At 36.2% G+C, this 21609-nt stretch overlaps 1 pseudogene; it reads left to right on the top strand.

Moving 5' to 3' along the window:
- The window catches only part of LOC121497675, a 124429-nt pseudogene that overhangs the window by 84463 nt on the left and 18357 nt on the right, over positions 1 to 21609 (top strand).

Genomic DNA, 21609 nt, shown 5'->3' with positions numbered 1-21609 from the left:
CAGTGTGATGAAAATTAGAATAACATACAAAAATCAACCTTAATTAGTTGTGCATTAATTGGATCCAAATTAGTTGTATACTCACAAGTAGAAGCATTTGGATGGATGATGCAGACATCCGTTCAAGTATGGGCAAAGGCAGAAAGATAATTTCATTTTCGACTGCTTTAGGAAGGAAACAGAAAATATGGCAAATATGATAGGCTAATTAAATAAATTAGATATTTACAATTACTGTACAAAAAATTGCCATGTTATTTTGGCCATTTCGAAAACAAAGCAGAATTTTTTTAAAAAATGAAATATGAAGACAATGGATTTTCTAAATATACATGTAAACTAGAGCCTTGGAAATGAAGATTAAAAAAATAAAATGGGAAAAATATAAAATAAGGCAGCTGAAGATCTATAAAATTTTATGTATAAATAGAACCTCTTTATCTGCTGGTGGCAGCAGTCATGTTAACTCTCATAAAACTGAAACGATTGCTGAAGAAGATGGTCACCCTTAGCCAAACTGCAAACAATCAGGTAAATTAGCAGGAAAACCTGCTGCTCTTTGCCTCCTTGCTCCCTTCCCTCCTGCTCTCTTCAGAAAAAAAAAAAAAAAAAAGTACAATTGTCACAGCACATGTCTCAGAACTTTGTTCTACTAGTATGACTTTTGTGCTCTTCTGTTTCTGGTCATTGTACATTGAATTTACACCCGGACCCACAGAGCTGGATAAAATCCATTTTGTTAAGTCCCTTCATGTTTAGAGATCCTAAATAAACTACCTTCAACAGACTATTCCTGTGCCTGTGTCCAGATTTAAAGCCATGTAACACCTGGACTTTGTGAGCTTAACCTGCTGTGACAAATAAAAATAAATAAGAAAGTTTCCCGTAGTTGACAACCCAGGTGGAAGTTTTACTACAATTTCCATCAGTCACAGGGGCAGGCTTCAAGTGAAATAAACTGTATTTACATGCAAGTTTGTTCAGAGAAGTGGCTGTATTATAGCTTTATTCAACCTCTGAAACTTGCAAGAAGATACACAGATGTAAATAAACTGAAAATAAATCCCCTTGTCCACTTGAAATTTTTATTTATCTGTTTACATGTATTTTTTCTACATCTAAATAACTTGGACCAAGTGAATTTTGCCCTGATTCAGGGTACAAGATCTGGGGACTCTATGTTGAATGACATAAATGCTTTGGAGGGGAAAAAAAAAACAAGTATTACACATACTGTCTCAGAACTACATCTCACATTACATTGATTCTGTAATTTAAGTTTTCCTTTTACTTTGATTTACTGAACTGATGGAGTAGGGGAAATGTGACATTTTTAAAAATATTATAGAAAGACAAAAAAAAAAATCCTCATGCAACAATCTAAGATAGAACACCAGTTAAAGAAACCAAGTCTAGGGTTTAAATCAAATCTAAAAAGTATTTTTTTTAACAAAATAAATTTTTCCTAAGTGTATGGTATGAAAATCCAAAATAGGTAAAAAACAAGATTTATGAGAGAAGATTTTCAGTAAGATATAAAAATGTGTTCTAAAGCTACCATACTTAATAAAGTGTGGTGATGTGGACACAAAAATAAAGCCAGACCAGAGTTCTAAGAAACAGAAAACGCTGCCAAAAATACAAATGTTGTATATGAGAAGGACGGCGTTTGAAAAAAATTGGAAAAGACATAGCCATTAAAATAATGACGAGATTTTTCGGGAAGAAATGAAGTTCTATCTTTGCTTCTACCACAGGTCAACAGGGTTTGTTCATTGTGGATGGTTTAATGATCTTACTATTTAGGAAGGACAAAAAAATGTAAAAGATCAAGAAGAAAATCTAAATGAGTATTTTTTCTGACATTAAAGTGTAGAATGTAAGCATAGAGGCTAAGAAAACTATCATAAAGGGCAAGAGAAGAATGTGTTCACAACAGCAGAAATATCTGAAGCAGAAAAACACAAACACAAACAAGATGAGAAGAAAATGACAGATCAGGAAAGCACAACAACACACAGGGTTGATTAGTGGTCACAGTCCTTAAAAGAAACTATGAAGAAACGAAAAGACAGACATGCTAATGAGGTTATACACAAAAGACAGGGACAGACAACTTAAAAAAAGAAAAGAGAAGCAGATATTCAATATACAAAGTAAGGCTCGGTTTTACTTTTAATCTGAGAAATATAGATTTCTCATTTTATCTTTGGAAAATCTAAAAACATAATAACTTTACCCAAGTTGTTGGGTAAAGCAGGCGCTCTCAGATACTACAGTCAGGAGTGTAAGTTAAAGCATTTTGAAAAAATAAGTTGCTAATATGAATCAAGATCCTTAAAAATGTCTATGCCTCCTGGCTTATCAATTTGATACCTGGGAATTAATCACGGAATTAATTTGGAGATACACACTAGGATTTATGTATGAGGATGGACATAACTGCTTTATTTATAATAGGAAAAATAACTTAAACATTCATTTAAAAAGATGAGCTGAATAAATTACAATATATACACTCAACGCAATAGCCTACAACCATTATAAATCAGATCTTCAAAGACTATTTAGTGACATGCAAATTCTTATAAGAAATTCAGTATACAAAACACTATATATACCTTGATTCAAATTGTGTCGTACACAGACACAAATGCAACAAACAAAAAATTCTATACTGAAATATAAGAAAATATTAACATGGGTTAAGTATCAACCTTGGATTTTAGCTGATTTAAATTTTCCTTTTCACATGTTTCTGCATTTTTCCAAAATGTCTACTCTAAGTGCACATTGCTTTTCTCATAGGAAGACAAAGATAGTATACAATTCCATGTGGTTTTTTTTTAAGATTTTATTTATTTATTCATGAGAGACACAGAGATAGAGAGACAGGGACACAGGCAGAGGGAGAGGCTCTGGGACAGACAAAGGGAGAGGCAGAGGCTCCATGCAGGGAGCCTGATGTGGGACTCGATCCCAGGTTTCCAGGATCACACGCCTGGCTGAAGGCAGGCGCTAAATCGCTGAGCCATGCAGGGATCCCTAAAATTCCATGTTTGACCACAGCTTCATCCACTATGTGAACTCAGCCAGATCACTTAATCTTCTTTTCTGTTCTTCATTTACAACCCACCATCCCAGCTATACTTTTCAGAAGTAGATAGATAGTGTGTTTCACAACTTAGGAATAAGAAGAAAAAGATTACACATTTTTAATGTTCGTCATTTCACAAAATAAGAGGACATTTATTACTCATCCCTGATGCCTTCCTGAAAAGTAGAAACAAAAGCTCAAAATTATGGCTTAGGTTTTATAGTCAACAGAATTATTCTGTAAGGTGTACCTAACTACAGTTCTGCACTAGGGTTGCTGATGGCAAAATGCTTACATCATCCACCAATTAATAAACTAAAACCAGGCAGAAAGACTCTCACAGTGTAGGCATGAAAAAGCAATCTTTCTACTGTGTCCTAGATATTTTTTGTTAATGTGGAAGATAAGCACTTTATTAAGGAAAATCTCAAGTGGATTTTGGCATTGCTTTTGGTGATACATTGTTTCCGAAATATTAGATCATGATTGATTCTACTTCTTAGTCAGGTGGCGGGGTATGCTAATGTCTAACAGAGGTGAATGAGATGGGTCTTGGTATGTTGTAGTCCCTCACCATTCTTTGCCTATTTCTAACCAATGTGAAAGTTAAAATTATTATGTTGGTCATCAAAAAAGGGCCAAATAGGTGATTGGATGCATGATATATATGAGGTATATGGAAACAGGAAGAGCAAGGTGGGGTTGCTGTGTTTCAGATTTGCCCTTGCATTTAACTGGAAGAAGAATACTATCACAAGTGATAACAGCACATAACATTATTTTACACTAGTGAATTTCCATCACCTTAATAAAGAGTCGTATGCTGAAAATTATAAAATGTACCCTTTCATTATACTGTTCCAAACTGGTGGGGTTTTTATAATATTGAGGGGAAAATATTAACCTCAGTGGTCATGTTTTTAATCTACCAAGAATCCTCTTATATTTGAGATCAAAGGATCTACTGTTGGACAGGAAAAAAAGGCATAGAAATTTCTAATATTTACATTTTTTCAGTATTGAATTATAGCAACTAAGTTTCTGAGGTTTTGAAGGTTCACTAAGCTTAGATTTCAGAGGCTTTAGAATGTTAAATGTTCACTGTTGTTGAATATTTAGCCATATTCTACCTTCAGTAAAAATCGGTGAGATGTTTTGCATGGAAGAGGAAAGAATAAGCCACTTCACCATCATCACCCTTTGTGATAGCTTGCTGTTTAGCCAGGAATCAACAACAGCAGGAATTTCTAATAGTAGTAACTTATGGTGTCAGTTGCAGCCTGAATCCTACTCTGGTGTGCTGGTCCTAGTTGGTCATCTTTGTTTTTAGAAAGATTAAGCAATCTCTAGAAAGATTTATTATTATGATGTCAACCTCAAAGCATATTCTTTGATGGAGAAATTTGAAAGAACAGAAATAAGTTTCATATTCAATGGTTCCAGATAATACCCTTCTCCCACTTTAAATCACCATATTTCTTAATATGTTTTCTGGAAGGTGAAATAAAGCTTCCCTAGGGAGTAACCAAGGTGATCAGAGTACCAATGTATTTTCAACACAAGCAACAGAAAGTTCACTGAATTTCTTTTCAGAAGCTCTTCTCTCATGGCCTCCTCCCTCTATTTTAGTGAAGGAAAACAAATTCTCCTCTGGGGGTTTCCTACATGCTACTTTCCACATCCCAAGCTTGACTTAAGAACAAATACCTATTTGCACAGAGTTACACTGTGTGTAAAATTTTATGTTACTATGTACTCAGCTTTCTCTAAAAGTGTAAGCATATTTATATTGCAGACATCTGTGCCTTCTCTTATATATAGGTAAAGGCAGCAGAGGGTTGTATTTGTTTTTTGTTTTTGTTTTTGTTTTAATTTTTTTATTGGACTTCAATTTGCCAACATATAGCATAACACCCAGTGCTCATCCCATCAAGTGCCCCTCTCAGTGCCTGTCACCCAGTCACCCCTACCCCCCGCCCACCTCCCTTTCCGCCACTCCTTGTTCATTTCCCAAAGTTAGGAGTCTCTCATGTTCTGTCTCCCTTTCTGATATTTCCCACGAATTTTTTCTCCTTTCCAGAGGGTTGTATTTGGACACACCTGAAGAGGCTCGGTGTCAGGTAATGGCAAGTTCAGAGCTAATTTGCTAAGCACTTTAATTGGCACATTCAATAATAATGAAAATTTTTTTTTACCCTTTATCATTATTGAGTTTGTTGAGAAATAATCAGTCATGTTGGGAAAAAAAACATGGACGTCAGAGCCAAGTATTACTTTAACTTCATCTCAGCTCTAATTTACAGTCTCTGTGATGAGATACATGTTACTCAATCATTCTGATCCTCAAGTATCTCCATCAGTAAATAGCCACATTTTGGGGGCAAGAAAATGCGATAAAGGATGATAGTGTGATGCAAACATACTATACACTCACTAAAATAGGGGTGGAGTTTTAAATGCTTGGCGAAAATACACTAGAAAATATAAAACAGGCTATGCTTCCTATCTACTGAAAATCTGTTCCCTTCTTATCCAAAACATTCAGAGCATGCAGTAACTTTTAAGAAAAGTAGTTTGAATGTTCAAATGTTAAATAATAATTGAAATCTAGAACTGGCACTTCTTTTCCTCATTTTCCTTATTTGTAGGCTGACATTCAATTATTTAGTTTTTATTCCTTTAACATTGTTTTTTGCCTCTAGACTGTAAGTTTCAGGAAGTTAGGGACCAGATCTGTTTTTTCTTCATTGCTTTCCAAGTGCTCAACACACAGTAAACATTTGACAGGTATGTGTTGATTGAATGAATGAAAACTCCCTAAAGAGAGTGAGTGGTGAACATAAGGAACGTACTACCCACAGCAATGACCTTCCGGATTCACTAAGAGTTCAGGAGAAGACCATGCATCTACAGGTAGAAGATAGTCCTCTGTATCATTTGATCTCTGCTCAGTCCGGTAAATCCTTATCACTGGTACAAAATAATACATCAAATTAATTTTATTTTGCACTTACAAGTGACTTTGCTACTTTATTCCAGAGTTGGGAAAAGAAAAAGCAAATGTTCTTGTCTATGGAAGTCATGGAAGAGGCCCAGTTTCCACCCCATTATCATTTGGTTGCCCGGGAGATCTCTGTAATGAGCCCATGGGAGGTATCAGTGACATCTCAGGAAAGAACAAGTCAGATCTCCCTGCTCTACGGAAACATTAGGTGGCCAGGGACTGGGGAACTGGGGCAGGGGTAGTTTAGCTTTATATTTTACTATCTGCCACTTCTTTTGAACAGCATGGGTGGTGCTGGGGCCTCTGGCAGTGTTCCCAGAAGCACTGGCCCCTGCCAAGCAGAATTTGCACCTTCACAAGTGCTGATTGGCTGTGATAGAAAGGTATGGTCTCCTTTTGGAAGCAGCTTTCTGGGAAAGATATTATACTTTCAGTCCAGGGGACTCAAAGAGAGAGGAGTATTTGTCCTGTACTAGTAGGCAGCAAATAATCTGATTCTTTCCTCGTTACATCTGTTCATTCTACCATTTATATTTTGAAGACTTAAGTTCCCTAGACACAGATCATAGAAAAAAAATAATAAAATATGAAAGAAATAAGGTTTCCCTTTTTCTTTCTCTCTCTTTTTTTTCTTTTTTACAGAGTATTATAAAACGTTTGTTTTCCTGGCTAACAGCAGCAAATGCACAAAGCTTTCTTCGTTAGGGTTTGCTATTTAAACCATCAGCTCATTCTGCAAGAACATCAAACATATGTCTACCAGATGCTGGGGAACAGCACGGTCCTAAGGATCTGACTCAAGTGAACAATAATCTGTGGACAGCGGGTGTGAACCTGAGCTGGGCCAACACCTCATCAGACCGAATGGCTAATTGATTTCAAAATTAGACTTGGTATTTCTGAACAATAATCTTAAAAGGCAGCAATAAAATACATCAGGATCCTTTGAGCTAGCCAAGCTTTCATCCAAATGGCTTATTACAAAGAGCTGGCACACCTGAACTTTGGCACAGTCAAATAAATCCAAAAACAGCAAATGGAAACCACATTTGGCACTGGAGGTTTGTCAGGAGAAGTTTGTATTCATGAGGAAACATGATTTTTTATTTTGAAAATAATTTTTAGGTTAGTGGCAGGAAGCAATTCATTGAATGTGTTTTACTTTGACACCTGTGATTTATGCAATAAAATATGCATAATAGGTATCTGAAGACTTTGGGGTGTCACATAATCTTTGGAACACCAGGAGCAGCCAGGGCACAGCAAGGGTTATAGTAGTTCCATTAGCGATAACTTAATCGCATGTGTAGGCCTACCCCTTTGAACTCTGAATAGCTGTTTTGTGGCATCAGGGTCCTAACAGGTTTAAATCTGACTGCACTGCAGTGACAATAAATTATACCAACTATTTTAGAAATGCTTGGAATCTTATCTTGCCTTCAGAGTGAGCAAACTAAGATTACGATCCCTGGTTGAAAATAATGGCATAAATTCTGAGAACAAACACCTAAGATTTACACAGTGGCAATGGTATATTTCAGTACTCTTCTCTTGAAACATTTTATTAGAAATCCTACAGTTACATATCGAAAGGCTCTTTAAAAAAAAAGAAATGAAAAGAAAAGAAAAAGAGGCTTTACAGTGTTGAATAGGGTACATCTGCCTGGATAAAATGGATTAAAGAATTGACTGGTTGCATAATCCCTGTAAAAATGTAATTCTTATTTTAACTTCCTGGCTATTTTCGGAGAAACACTTCTGGCATTTTCTTTACATGTATTATCCAAATAATTGACTCGATTTTTTAAATTAAATTCTATGTAAAAGCTCTGCTTAACTGGATCTTTAGCTAAGTCTTTTCACTTCCTTGCTAGACTCTATCCAAAGGTAACAAAATATTTCATAGAAGGAGGAGGGAGAAGAAAAAAAAAAAAAAAACAAGGAAAGGAAATAGATTCACAAGCATGGGTCTAACCCAGAACTCATGCAGTAAAGAATTATCCAGAGAACAAGGAGGGCAGGGAGTGACCCTGGAGAACTTATCTGCAATTTAAAGCATTTTTCCTTCTTTGGGTTCTCCCTTTTTTAGGGCAATATCTCTCTGGTTCTTCAAAATGCTGACAACCTAAGAGCAATTGTGATTATGATTTTTTTCACTAAGAAGTTACTCCCAGTCTACAGCCTGGGCTGAGCTCATTAGGAGGTAACTGCCCCTTGGGAATTCGTGGTTAGAGATCTGAAGAAATAAAGTCAGATGTGAGTCCTATCCTCTGCTCTTCCATTAATTCTCTTGATGATCTTGGACACATCTTCCTTTCTGGCCTTCAGTTCATTCATTTTTAAATGATGAGAATTGAACCAGATGATGTCTAAGGACTATTTCAGTTCTAAAATATTATAAAGCTATAAAATAGTTCCTTCAAAGTTGATATAAACAAGCTTGGTGCATGTACTGCTTAAAAGAAAACATCAGAAAGAAATACTTAGGCTGTGATATTTAATGAACTGGATTAGGACACGTGCAATGGTTTTAGAAATTTGGTTTAGAACCACATTCTTCAGCATAATGAGATAGAGAACTAATCGACAAAAACTTTAATGAGAAATGCTATTTGAAGTGGAAATGATTTTTTAGAACTAAGTAGATGGAAAAATCACTCATTAACTCTACTAGCACAGGGTAATAGCAAAATTTTCCAAAATAAAATTAGTTTCTGAGAGTACATCTCTCAAATCACATTCTTCATTTATCTAGTTAGCCAGCATATTCTGAGTGATTCTTTTATAAAGACAAATGAATACTCAAGATATACAAATACTTGAGAGAATTACTAGTGTCGAGTGTTGAATTCTGGAGACTTTTAGATATTATGAAGATTAACTACTTGGCATTCTGTTTATGTATTTTGTCAGTATACAATAAAAGAGTAAAGCATGTATTTAGTTTCAAATGTTATTAACTCTCAAAAATTGGAATCCAAAACAGTGCTTAAATTACAAAAACACTTTTAAGGTCTATGCTCAAATCCAAAATTCTTAGAGTTTGTATTTTAATACATATTTAGCAATTTAAATTTATGTTAATATGTTATCTATTCCTTTAGATACTTTTATCTGGAACCTTTTTTTGAGAGAGAGAAAGAGAGAATGTACACAAGCAGAGGGGAAGAGACAGGGGGAGACGGAAAGAGAATCACAAGCAGACTCTCCATTGAGTGCAGAGCCCCACACTGGCTTGATCTCACTATCCTAAGGTCATGACCTGAGCTGAAATCAAGAGTCAGACACTTCTGCTGAACTGACTGAGCCACCCGGCTGCCCCTATCTGGAATCTTAAGTAGTACATTTTAGACAGTACATATTTTTATTTTGTTCAATAGGCCTTTGGTCTCAAGTAATTTTTTAATTTTTGTAAAATGACAATAATAATGACAATAATATTTAACAAATGTATCCTAGCCTGGCAAGGGTGCTAAACACGGTGACACATATAAATTTCACAATAAATTTGCCAGGTGGGTACTATTCTATCTATTTTACTTATGAAGAAAATTATAAAATGACAATATTATAATTTATATATTTTATATGATTTTATATTTAAAAGAAAATAACAATTATAAAATGATTAAGTGACTTGCCCTGGTTAGTACAGTAACTTTTAACTGGCCATTGCTTACCAGTTCCGATTTTCTGCAGTAGACACCATTACTATCCCAATGAGTGCAATCAATTCATTTATTCATTTATTCCACGAATACTCATTGGCAGCCTGCTAAATAGCAATTACTTCTTGAGACATAGAGGATAGCAGTAAATTTACATTCTAGGGTGGGGCATTGGAAAATAAGTAAGTAAATACATAATAAATAAGATTATTGCAGTTAGGGGATTAAGTGCTGAAGGCGACCATGTTTAGCCATGCAAGTTGTGACTCTATTGTGAAGAAAACAAAGCAGGATGGTGCAATGGGGACTGGAAGTGATTTCAAATTAAGTAGTCAGAGAAGGCTTCTTGGAGGAGGTAGCATTTGAGCTGAGATTTAAATTACAAAAAACAACCAGCTGTGGGAAGGTCTTAGGCAGGGACGTCATGCAGAGCAAACAACTAGGACAAAAACTGAGACAGGGACAAGATTTCTGAGGACAAGAAACATAAAGAAAGTCGGTGAACTAGACCATAGGCAGTCATCCTAGCCAAAGTAAGGAGCATAAAATGCATTGCTAAAATACTAATGTAAACCCTTCTTTTGAACTATTGTCACTGGGGTGCGTGGGGTGGCTCAGCAGTTAAGCATCTGCCTTTGGCTCAAGGCTTGATCCAGGAGTTCCAGGATCAAGTCCCACATCAGGCTCCCCACAGGGAGCCTGCTTCTCCCTCTGCCTGTGTCTTTGCCTCTCTCTCTCTGTGTCTCTCATGAATAAATAAGTAAAATCTTAAAAAAAAAAAAAAAAACATTTATAGAGATAAAGCAGAAGCTTGAGAACTTTTCTGACTCTTGGAGTGCTTGGAGATTTTAAGGGCAAAAAAGAAAAGAAAAGCTATGAACCATCTCTCTGGAAAAACACACATATACACAGAAATGTGCACACTATTTCAGTAGGTATCTGGATTCACATTCCCTCAGCAGCTTATATATGGGCTGTAGACTTCGGGTTCAGAAAAATCACAAAAACTATTTTAACAGTGAGCTAAATGAATTGTGACCATTAAAAAATAAGTATAATCCACACTTAAGCAGACAGTTTTCTCCCCAAAATTATATAGTCCAGTCCAAACTATAAGGCATACCACCCTATGCAAGGCTAAGTTTCCAGTTTCAGCCTCAGAGGTGTGTGTATATATGTATATATATATATTTTTTAACAGATCCACAACCTCCTTTTTGCAATTCTTACATGCAAACTCCAAATTCCAAAAGTTGAAAACAACAATTTCACAAATCAATTACCAGAAAAATTTGACCTAACCATTATGACATTATTTATGATTTGTCTTTATTTGTACAATTCATATGTTTTGCGGCAGAGATAATAATGTGTTAGATAATAGAGTGATGCCTTAGTTTTCACTGGTTATGTTGATAGATGATAGATGGATGATATAGATAGATAGGTAGGTAGATAGATACATACATACCTAAATACTCAGGTAGATACATAGATCCCTACATGCCCTCCAAAAAAATATCAAAATTCTGCAACACGTGAGGCCTTGAGATTTGCGGGTAAGGAAACATGGACCCATAGAAGTTTTCTTCCTTCTGAAATGTTTCTGGAGTCTTTTACATGTCTTCTTTATGTGTTCGAGATACCAAACATAAGTCAGCATACGAGGTTCTAACCACTTACATCCAGCTGGTGTTCTGACAGGTTTTAGATGACAGCCTAGTATTTCCTCAGTGCAGACCACCTCAGGAGTAGGAAGGCTACAGGACACTGCGAACGTTATCCCTCAGCGTATAAAAAACACCTGTACCAAATTAATTTGTGCTTATCCAGTGTGAAGTTCACAGGGTCCCTCAGCCTTTCTTACCAATGAAGGGTGGTCTATTGACTTAGCTGCTGTGCAAAACAAGCCCATGCAGGGAGCCCTGGCCTCTCCGGGGGCTTTTCCAGGAATTATTCCTAACATATTCCCAAACTTCTTTCTTCCTTTGTTTTCTTCATTCTTATTTGACGCTTTTTTTTTTTATATAGTGCAGCTTTGTATTTTCAAGGCATTTTTACCACCATTTAATTGCTAATACATCCCACATTGCTGTAAAGTAGGCATTATTCTCCTCATGCTGGTGAGAGACCCAGAAATGGGTTAAGTAATTTTCTCAAGGAATCTGAATGTGAGTCAGTGATTAGGCTTCTATTAGAACTCAGTTTCATATGCGCAATGTTCTTTTCTCAGGTCTCTGGGGCACCATGTTATTATCTGGGAAACATTCCCAAACTAATTATTCCTAGCTATGATGCTTCTGCCTAAGAAATAAACACTTCTGGAGGCAGAAGAGGAGGGAAGAACCATAAGGAACTAAATTTTCTAATTTTCCATAATTTATTAATGTATTGAATGTAATGAATGTACTATTTCTTCAGTCTTTGTAAAATCATCCCCCCAGTATTTGAATATATTCTAATATGATGATTAAAATCTAAAACAATTAGACCTTCAGAAATAAAACATTAAATTAAAGCTATTAGAGTTGAACTTCTGTTGAGTACATTCACTTATTTATTTTTCTTTGTGTGCTCAACTGAAAAGTTAAAGCTAATTTTTGCAGGTCATAGAAAATCAGAAAAGAATGTATATTTGATAGAAGTCTCTAGTGGAGATCTGTCAAAGTTAAAATATTTCTTTTAATTGGATCCATAGTTTTTCAAATATAAAAATCTGACAGATGACTCAATAAGGAAAGGAGGGCATATTAGGAGGGATTATTCTTCTCTTAACTTTCCCCAGTTCCTTCTCTCCCCTACGTCATCTTGTGGACACCCCTCAATTAGGTATTTTTCTTCCCCTGCTGCTTTCAACGCTGTAACTAACCTTCTCCATTCACAGACAAGTTGCATCCAGGTTTTTCTTAACCTGCACCTCACCCCCTTGAGTCATTGCAGGATCTGCTATTGTGCACCTAAGTTTCCATCTGTATCTATTTCAGGTCTCCAGAAGTCCAACTTGACAACTCAATTTTGTATTTATTTTTACACTGCCTCACTTCCCAACATGGTCAGTGATAACTCCCTTGGTCTTTGGATCGTCTCTTTTTTTTATATATGTTTTAAAGAAAAGTAACACATTTTGCTTATAAAATAGTACTTTGTTCCCATTTCCTACCCTTGCAGAAGCCTGATGGCTCTGTCTCTCAGGGGGATTTTGCATGGCATCACCAACATAATTGCCCTGTGTTCATCATTCAGACAGCATCAGAGCCATCCTGAAAAAATGTTTGGTGGTTCTCAGGAGACTAGCTTTTAAAAATGGGCTATATAAACCATTCCGTTTGTTCTTCGAATACCACACTTATATGTTCCCTGAAACAATTTTGGGTGTTCCTTTTTCTTCAATCATGGCCCAATTTGTTGGTCTCTAAGGGCTTGACAGAATTCTTTCTGAACATTCCCTAGATTTCCACTTAACACATGTAATAGCCTCTTCTGTTCCATCCCACACATTGTAATTTTCTTCCTTTAATCTTGAACTCTTCTCCTTTCACCAAGAAGTCTTTCCTTATTAACATTACATGCCCCAAATATCTCCACTTACCAATTGTTTATTACTTCTAATTTCATACTTTGGTTTCTTTAAATTCCTATTTGGTAAATTCTTCTTGTTATTCTCACATCTGTCTGGCTTTGTCTCAAAGGACATAGTCTTTATAGCTAGTGAACCACAAACATACAAAGCCAATTCTATGCCATGCTCTTCATTTTTTGTTGTCTATTTACTTTTTTTTTTAAGAGAGACATTGAAATATTTAATGTACCTTTTTTTCTACCAGAAAAAAAAATCTCTGTTTTTTTTTTTCTGTTTATTTGTGTCACTCATATGTTTTGTAGTAGAGATGATGTGTATGGGATTATAGGATGATGTCTCATTCTCCACTGGTTATATTACTATATATAGTGTTACTGTGTATAGGAGAGAGCAAGGGAGAGAGGGAGAGAGAGAGCTCTATCTATTGGAGGTAAGTATAGACTGAGTAGATCCCAGATCCAGACTGTCTTAAATTATATTTCAGTCCAACCCTTAATGAATGAATAGCACTGTCCACCCCATCAAGTTAACTTCTGTTTCAGTTCCCTCACTGATTACACAGAAATAATCATAGTACTTACCTTTAAGATGAGTGTGAGGCTTTAAAAAGAAACTGTACTTAAAAACCTTTCTTTTAAACATTTTATTTATTTATTTGAGAGAGAGTATACAAGCACAAGTAAGGGGGAGGGGAAGAAAGAGAAGGAGAAGCAGACTCCCCAGCAGAGCAGGAGTCTGATGTGGGATTTGATCCCAGGACCCTGAGATCATGACCTGAGCTAAAGGCAGATGCTTAACAGAGCTCTGTACTTAAAAAACTTATTAGCATCTTGCACAAAGTAAATCATAATATATAACATCATCTTCTTTAAAATTAGATTGAGTTTCTTATGTGGCTTTCAACATGCTGGCTTGAGAAAGAGATTGTAGAAAGAGTGTAAAAGAACATACTACAAGCTTCAAAATAATTTGTAATATAAAATATTTAGTGTGGTTCATGATTAAAGTTACAACTGTATTTTTTAATATTCATTTATTTATTTGAGAGAGAGAGAGAGAGAGAGCATATGCAGAGGGAGAGGGAGAAGCAGACTCCCCACTGAACAGGGAGCCCAATGCAGGGCTCCATCCCAGGACTCTGGGGTCATGAGCCAAAAGCAGACACTTAATCAACTGAGCCACTCAGGTACCTAAAGTTACAACTTTAATTATAGTGTATTCTACTTAGAAATTTCATATTTCAATCATTCAGGTATAAAATATGCATTTATTTAAAGAAAAAGTATATATGTGTTGATATAGGAATTCCTCTATATGTTCTCAGTATTGAATAAATGTAAATGTAAACATAAATATTCTTCCCTGAATAGTGGAAAACAATTGAGATCTTGGTGGTGAGCGATTAAGAGGAGGTTTGTAACCCCATGAGATTAAAAGCTAAATAGTAGATGAACCAGAAGTTTAAAAGAGAGGATCAGAGAAAGAGACAGTAAAAAAGAGAACTTCTAGGGTGGAACCAAATCTCAAAGATCATCTTTAAAGATCACCCCTTCTTTACCAATCCAAATAGCAAATTTTATAATAGAGTGTTCTAATCCTATTGGATTATTAACTCTAAAAATTCATTCACAGCATTATTTGTATCTGTTCTACAATAGCCATTTATATGTCCAAATTTTCCCCAACTCTATAATCAGCAAAATTATAATAAATGACCCCACTAATATATCTCCCTAGTACCATTCTTGCACATAGAAAAATCATCAAATAATATTTAGTAAATTGAATTGACTAACGTTTCACCATAAGTATAAAATGAAAACCAACATGACCTGGTTCAAATTTGTGAAAATAATATAGTAACTATGCAGGTATTTACATAATCAAATGAAATAAGCTCTGCAAACAACTAATAAATTTGGGAGTAATTTTGTTAGTTTCAGAACTGAAATATAAGGTATTTTCCTAATAAAGTCAGAAAAGGTTACCAGTCAAAATTGCACAGAGAGTTAACACTTTGAAGCATCTCCTGCTTACTGGATACATGGGAGCAATATAAATATAGAAACTAAAACTTATTTTTTTTAAGATTTATTTATTCATTCATTCAGAGAGAGCAAAGAGAGAGGCAGAGGGAGAAGCAGGCTCCATGCAGGAAGCCTGATGTGGGACTCAATCCTGGGTCTCCAGGATCACACCCCAGGCTACAGGCGGTGCTAAACCGCTGTGCCACCAAGGCTGCCCAGAAACTAAAACTTAAAATGATAAAGTAAACTCAAAAGCAAGATAAACATTTATAATGGATTAAAAACAAAGCCAAGGTACAAACCTATGAGTCATGCTAAGGTTGACCCAGCAACAAGCAATAAGTAGTAGCTGGGAGGGGACAGGGTCTACAATGTGCTTGACAATTGGATTTTAGTGTAGCTTTCCTACTCTTGAGTAGAGGCCCAAATAAGCCATTCAGGGGACAAGACTAACTAGATGTGAAGCTAGGGAGGCACACTTTAGGCCCTGATCCCAGTCCTCAGCACTATTTTAGGCAGACATGGCCAAGAGACACAATTCTTAAGAATAGAAAAGAAGCTCTAATCTAGGAGCAGTAGGCTGAGGATACGAAGACTTAAGTGCCTCTGCCCAGGCTCACTTTTAGGGCAAATATTCCATGCCAGAAGGAGCTAATTGAGAAGATCAGGGTCTTGAGTTTCTGCTTAGAGCTGTACTCATAGACCACGGATATCCCTCTGGCAGAAGTGGGCTACTGTCCTGGCTATGGCTCCAAAGCCGTGGCACAGCAGTTTTGCTTAGGGGGAGAGAAGGATTAAAAGAACAAAGAGTAGTACAACTCAATTTAGGATTAATTGATTTTATTCAGAACAGAGTATGAGGAAGTTCAGACTAAGGGTATTGTGGAAAACAATTGAGATCTTGGTGGTGAGCAATTAAGAGAAGCCTTGTAACCGTATGAGAAAAAGAAAGCTAAATGGTAGATGAACCAGAAGCTGAAAAGGGAGACCAGAGAAACAGATAGTAATAAAGAGAACTCTTAGAGTGGAAACAAATCTCAAAGATTCTCTCCAAAGATCACCCCTGCAAAGGGTACCCAATTTATCAGATCAGACTATGGAGCAATTTATGCCCCAAGTCATCGTCAAAAACAACGGAGCAATCTGCCAGCAATGAGTGGAAGCTAGCAGCAATTTGTGATAACAACAGAGACAGTCAGTGGATAGAGAAATCAGGGGGGAAAAGCACTGCAAAATCCTTTCTCAACTAAGGGTGATTATACACATGTCAAGGCTGTGACCTCTAAGGAATGACATGAGAGGCTGCTCCCAGAAGGAGAACTAGACTTTACTAAAATAGTTCACCCAAGTCACAAAACAACCAACATGGAAACAAGAAGCCTTAGTGTAGGGAAGGAGAATTGGTACTAATAGTTTACAATAATATACTTTATTATCTAAAAAGTCTAGATTTTAACTAAATACCATGAGACATGCAAAGAACCCAGTAAGTATTACTGACAGGAAAAAAACAAAACAAACAAACAAAAAAACCCAGCAACAATTTGTCTATGGGGGAGTCCAGATATCAGACAAGAATTCAAAGAAATGATTAGAAATATGTTAAAAATGTAAAGGAAAGGGGTGCTTGGGTGGCTCATTTGGTTAAGCGTCTGACTCTGGGCTCAGATCATGATCTCAAGGTTGTGAAATTAAGCCTAGCATCAAGCCCAGCATCAAGCTCCATGCTTAGTACTCAGTGCAGGGTCTGCTTGATGAGAAGCTGACTTCATTTAAGTTATAAAGTTCTGCTCTGTGAAAGCCATTCTTAAGAGAATGAGAAGACTAGCCACAGACTGGAAGAAAATATTTGCAAAAGACCCATCTTATTAAGGACTGTTATTTAAAATATACAAAGAACTCTGAAAACTCAACAATAAGAAAATAACCCACTTGAAAAAATGGGCCAAAGACCTTAACAGATATCTCCCCAAAGAAGTTATACAGATGGCAAATAATTTTATGAAAAGATGCTCTGCATCATATGTCATCAGGGGAATGTGAACTAAGACAAGCCTAAGATACCACATCACACCTATTGGAATGGCCCAAATCCAGAATACTGACAACACCTCATGCTGATGAGGATGTGGAGCAACAAATTCTTCCTTCGTCTCTTGTGGAAATGCAAGCCACTTTGAAAGACAGTTGGCAGTTTCTTAGAAAACTAAACCTACTCTTATCATAGCATGCTTTCTTACCACAGCAATCACACTCATTGATTTTTACTCAAAGGAGGTGAAAATGTATATGCACACAAAAACCAGCACATGGATATTTATGGGAGTTTTATTCATGATTAACAAAACTTGGAAGCAATCAAGGTCTCCAGTGGGTTAAGGGATAAATAAACTGGTACCTCTAGGCAGTGGAATGTTATTCAATGCTAATAGGAAATAAGCTATGAAACCATGAAAAGACATGAAGGAACTTCAAATGCATATGACTAAGTGAATGCCGATCTGAAAATACTACACTCTAATTCCAACTATATAACGTTCTGGAAAAATCAAAGCTATGGAGACAGTAAAGAGATCAAGGATTTGAGTTTGAGGGAATGAATGGGTGGAGCATGAAAGATTTTTAAAGCAGTGAAAATACTCTTCATGATCCTAAAATGATAGGTATGTATTAATACACACTTTTCCAAACGCATAGAATGTGCAACACCAAGAGTGAACCCTAAGGTAAACTATGGGCTTTAAGTGATTATGTTGTGTCAGTGTAGGTTCATCGATTAGAACAAATGTACCACACTGGTGGGAAATGCTAGTAATAGGGGAGGATATGCACGTGTCAAGGCAGGGAATATATGGGGCTATCTACTTTACTTTCAATTTTGTTGTGAACCTAAAAACTACTTTAAGAAATTAAAGTCTTTAAGTATGAAAAAATTAGAATACCTAACTTCAAAGGAATATAAAGAGCGACAGTATTGATTAGCCAATTATCAAGTTTTATAATAAAACTACTGAAATGAAGACAACAGGGAAATTGTGCCAGGATAGACACAGATTGCTGAATGGAGAGCTCATATACAGAAATATGTTACAGAAAAATGGTAATATTACAAAACAGTCTGGAAAAGACTGAAAGGGAATATGTTTGATAATTTCTTATCTGTATGGGAAAATAAAACCAAATTAGATCCTTACCTCATACTTGATATGAGAACAAGTTTCAGATGGATTGACAGACTAAATATAAAAAAAGCAAAGCAATAATATCTTGAGAGGAAAATTATCAGATAACATCTACATGATGAGGTAGCAAAGAATTTCTTTAAAATATAGCAAAAAAAAAAAGAACAAGGTCATGAAGCAAAAGAATGATAAATTTGACTAAGTTAAACTATAAAATTCTTCTTATAAACATAATAGAAATGAAAATATAGGATTATATCTTTATGATTTTGGAACAGGGAGTGTGATATTGTGATATAAGAAATACACATTTTGGCCTAAGTCCAGGTCATTACTTCTAAAACCCTTGTAATTTCCCCAGAGAAGGACTTTAGGAGCATCCTTTGTTACAGTATTTGGGTTTTGTTGACAGTTCTGAAATAGTTCAAGGGTGATAGAGGTGAAGGATGTCTTCTATTGCGTATCAAACCCTGTTCTACCACACCTGAGCTTATGTTAATGAGGTGCCTTTTTAAAAGCCTCTAGAGATGGGGAGCTGGTTCTAGGGGAAACAAGGATGTGATTAGAGGGTTGAAACTTTAAGCCCCACCCTCAGTCTCTGGAAGAGGGGAAGAGGGGTTGGAAATGGAAGAGATTACCAATGGCAAATGATAAACTCATCATTATCTATGTAATGAAGTCTACATAACCCTCACCTAAGGAGTTCAGGGAGCTTCTGGGTTGGTGAACACATTGAGGTGCCTGGGGTGTGGTGAATGCAGAGGAGGCATGGAAGTTCCGTGCCCCTTCCCACATACCTCGTCCTATGCATCTCTTCCATTTGACTGTTCCTGGGTTGTATCCTTTGTAATAAACCAATAATAGTAAGTTAAATGCTTTCCTGAATTCTGTAAACCATTCTAACAATTTATCAAACCCAAGGAAAAGGTCATGGGAATGCCTGCTTTTATAGCCTATTGATCAGAATTATGGGATGCTGGGATTTGGTGATTGGCATTTACAGTGGGGAGCAGTCTTGTGGGACTGAGTCCTAAATCTGTAGGGTCTGGGCTAACTCCAGGAAGCTAGTGTCAGAACTGAATTAAAGAATAACAGGGTGGGTGTCTAGAGAGTTGGAGAATTGGTTAGTGTGAGAATCCCCACTACACAAATATGTGTCTGGAGTGGTATATGAGTAGAGAAAAAGAGTGTTTTTCCTTTCTAAATAAGACAGACACCTTCATACACACAAAGAAAGTGGGAAGATGGATTTATCTGTCTCCTTTGAAAGTTAAAACACTTAAAAAAAAAAAAGACCCTGTAAATAAAGTAAAATTGCAATGCATAATGCAGAACAAATAATGAATTAATATCTGAAATATTTTTTGTATATTTTTTATTGGGAGTTCAGTTTGCCAACATATGGCATAATACCCAGTACTCATTCCACCAAGTGCCCCCCTCAGTGACTATCACCCAGTCACCCCATGCCCCCACCCACCTCCCTTTCCACCACCTCTTGTTCGTTTCCCAGAGTTAGGAGTCTCTCATGTCCTGTCACCCTCACTGATATTTCCCACTCATTTTCTCTCCTTTCCCCTATAATCCCTTTCACTATTTTTTATATTCCCCAAATGAATCAGACCATATAATGTTTATCCTTCTCCGATTGACTTACTGCACTCAGCATAATACCCTCCAGTTCCATCCACGTTGAAGCAAATGGTGGGTATTTGTTGTTTCTAATGGCTGAGTAATATTCCATTGTATACATAGACCACAGCTTCTTTATCCATTCATATTTCCATGGATACTGAGGCTCCTTCCACAGTTTGGCTATTGTGGACATTGCTGCTATAAACATTGGGGTGCAGGTGTCCCAACATTTCACTGCATCTGTATCTTTGGGGTAAATCCCCAGCAGTGCAATTGCTGGGTCGTAGGGCAGATCTATTTTTAACTCTTTGAAGAACCTCCACACAATTTTCCAGAGTGGCTGCACCAGTTCACATTCCCACCAACAGTGCAGGGGTGTTCCCCTTTCTCCACATCCTCTCCAACATTTGTTGTTTCCTGTCTTGTTAATTTTCCCCATTCTCACTGGTGTGAGGTGGTATCTCATTGTGGTTTTGATTTGTATTTCCCTGATGGCAAGTGATGCAGAGCATTTTCTCATGTGCTTGTTGGCCATGTCTATGTCTTCCTCTGTGAAATTTCTGTTCATGTCTTTTGCCCATTTCATGATTGGATTGTTTGTTTCTTTGCTGTTGAGTTTAATCTGAAACATTTAAAGAATTTCCAGGATAAAAGACACAGATCCCAGGAGAAAAATACGGAAATGATGTGAACAAACAATAGAAGCCAAAATCTTACTGGTTAATATTAACACATATGAAGCCTTTGTTGTAACAAGGGAAATACAAATAACAACCACAATGACCTCATATTTTAAATCCCATCAGATTTGCAAATCCTTGAAAGTCCAACCAAAGCTTGCCACATTGGCAAGAATGTGGAGAAAACTACTCTTATTGGCAGAGATATTTATCAATAACTAGCAGAGTTAAAAATGGTATATCTTACGGTCTAGTAGTTGTGGTATGATAACACGACAGTAGTTCTACTTTTAGATATGTATATTCTCAGAGAACAATATATGTTTATATAAAACAAATACACCCAAGGTGTATATTACAAAAATGTTTCTGATGGCAGCTTCTAGAAGCTTCTTAAATGTCCATTGGTATGGGTGGTAAATTTTGGCATATTTACATAAAGAAAAATCATACAATAATTAAAACTTGAGTTCCGAGTATCAATGACTCAATTTCAAAAACATGATGTTGAGGGAAAAAGGATAAACTCAATATATTGTTTATAAAAATACACAAAGACCTACCTTAAATCATTTGTAAATATATACAATCAAATTATACAATACAGCAGGAATACACAGGAAGATAGTGTTTAGTGCTGGGTAGTGGGAGGAGAAGAGATAGGACTATAGGTGGAGAAATGCAATGACTTCTTTTTTATTTTTTATTTTTATTTTTTTGCAATGACTTTTTAAAT

Source organism: Vulpes lagopus, chromosome 8 (genome assembly GCF_018345385.1).
Source record: "Vulpes lagopus strain Blue_001 chromosome 8, ASM1834538v1, whole genome shotgun sequence".
Taxonomy (NCBI): Eukaryota; Metazoa; Chordata; class Mammalia; order Carnivora; family Canidae; genus Vulpes; species Vulpes lagopus.
This window is presented reverse-complemented; position numbering and strand designations above follow the sequence as displayed.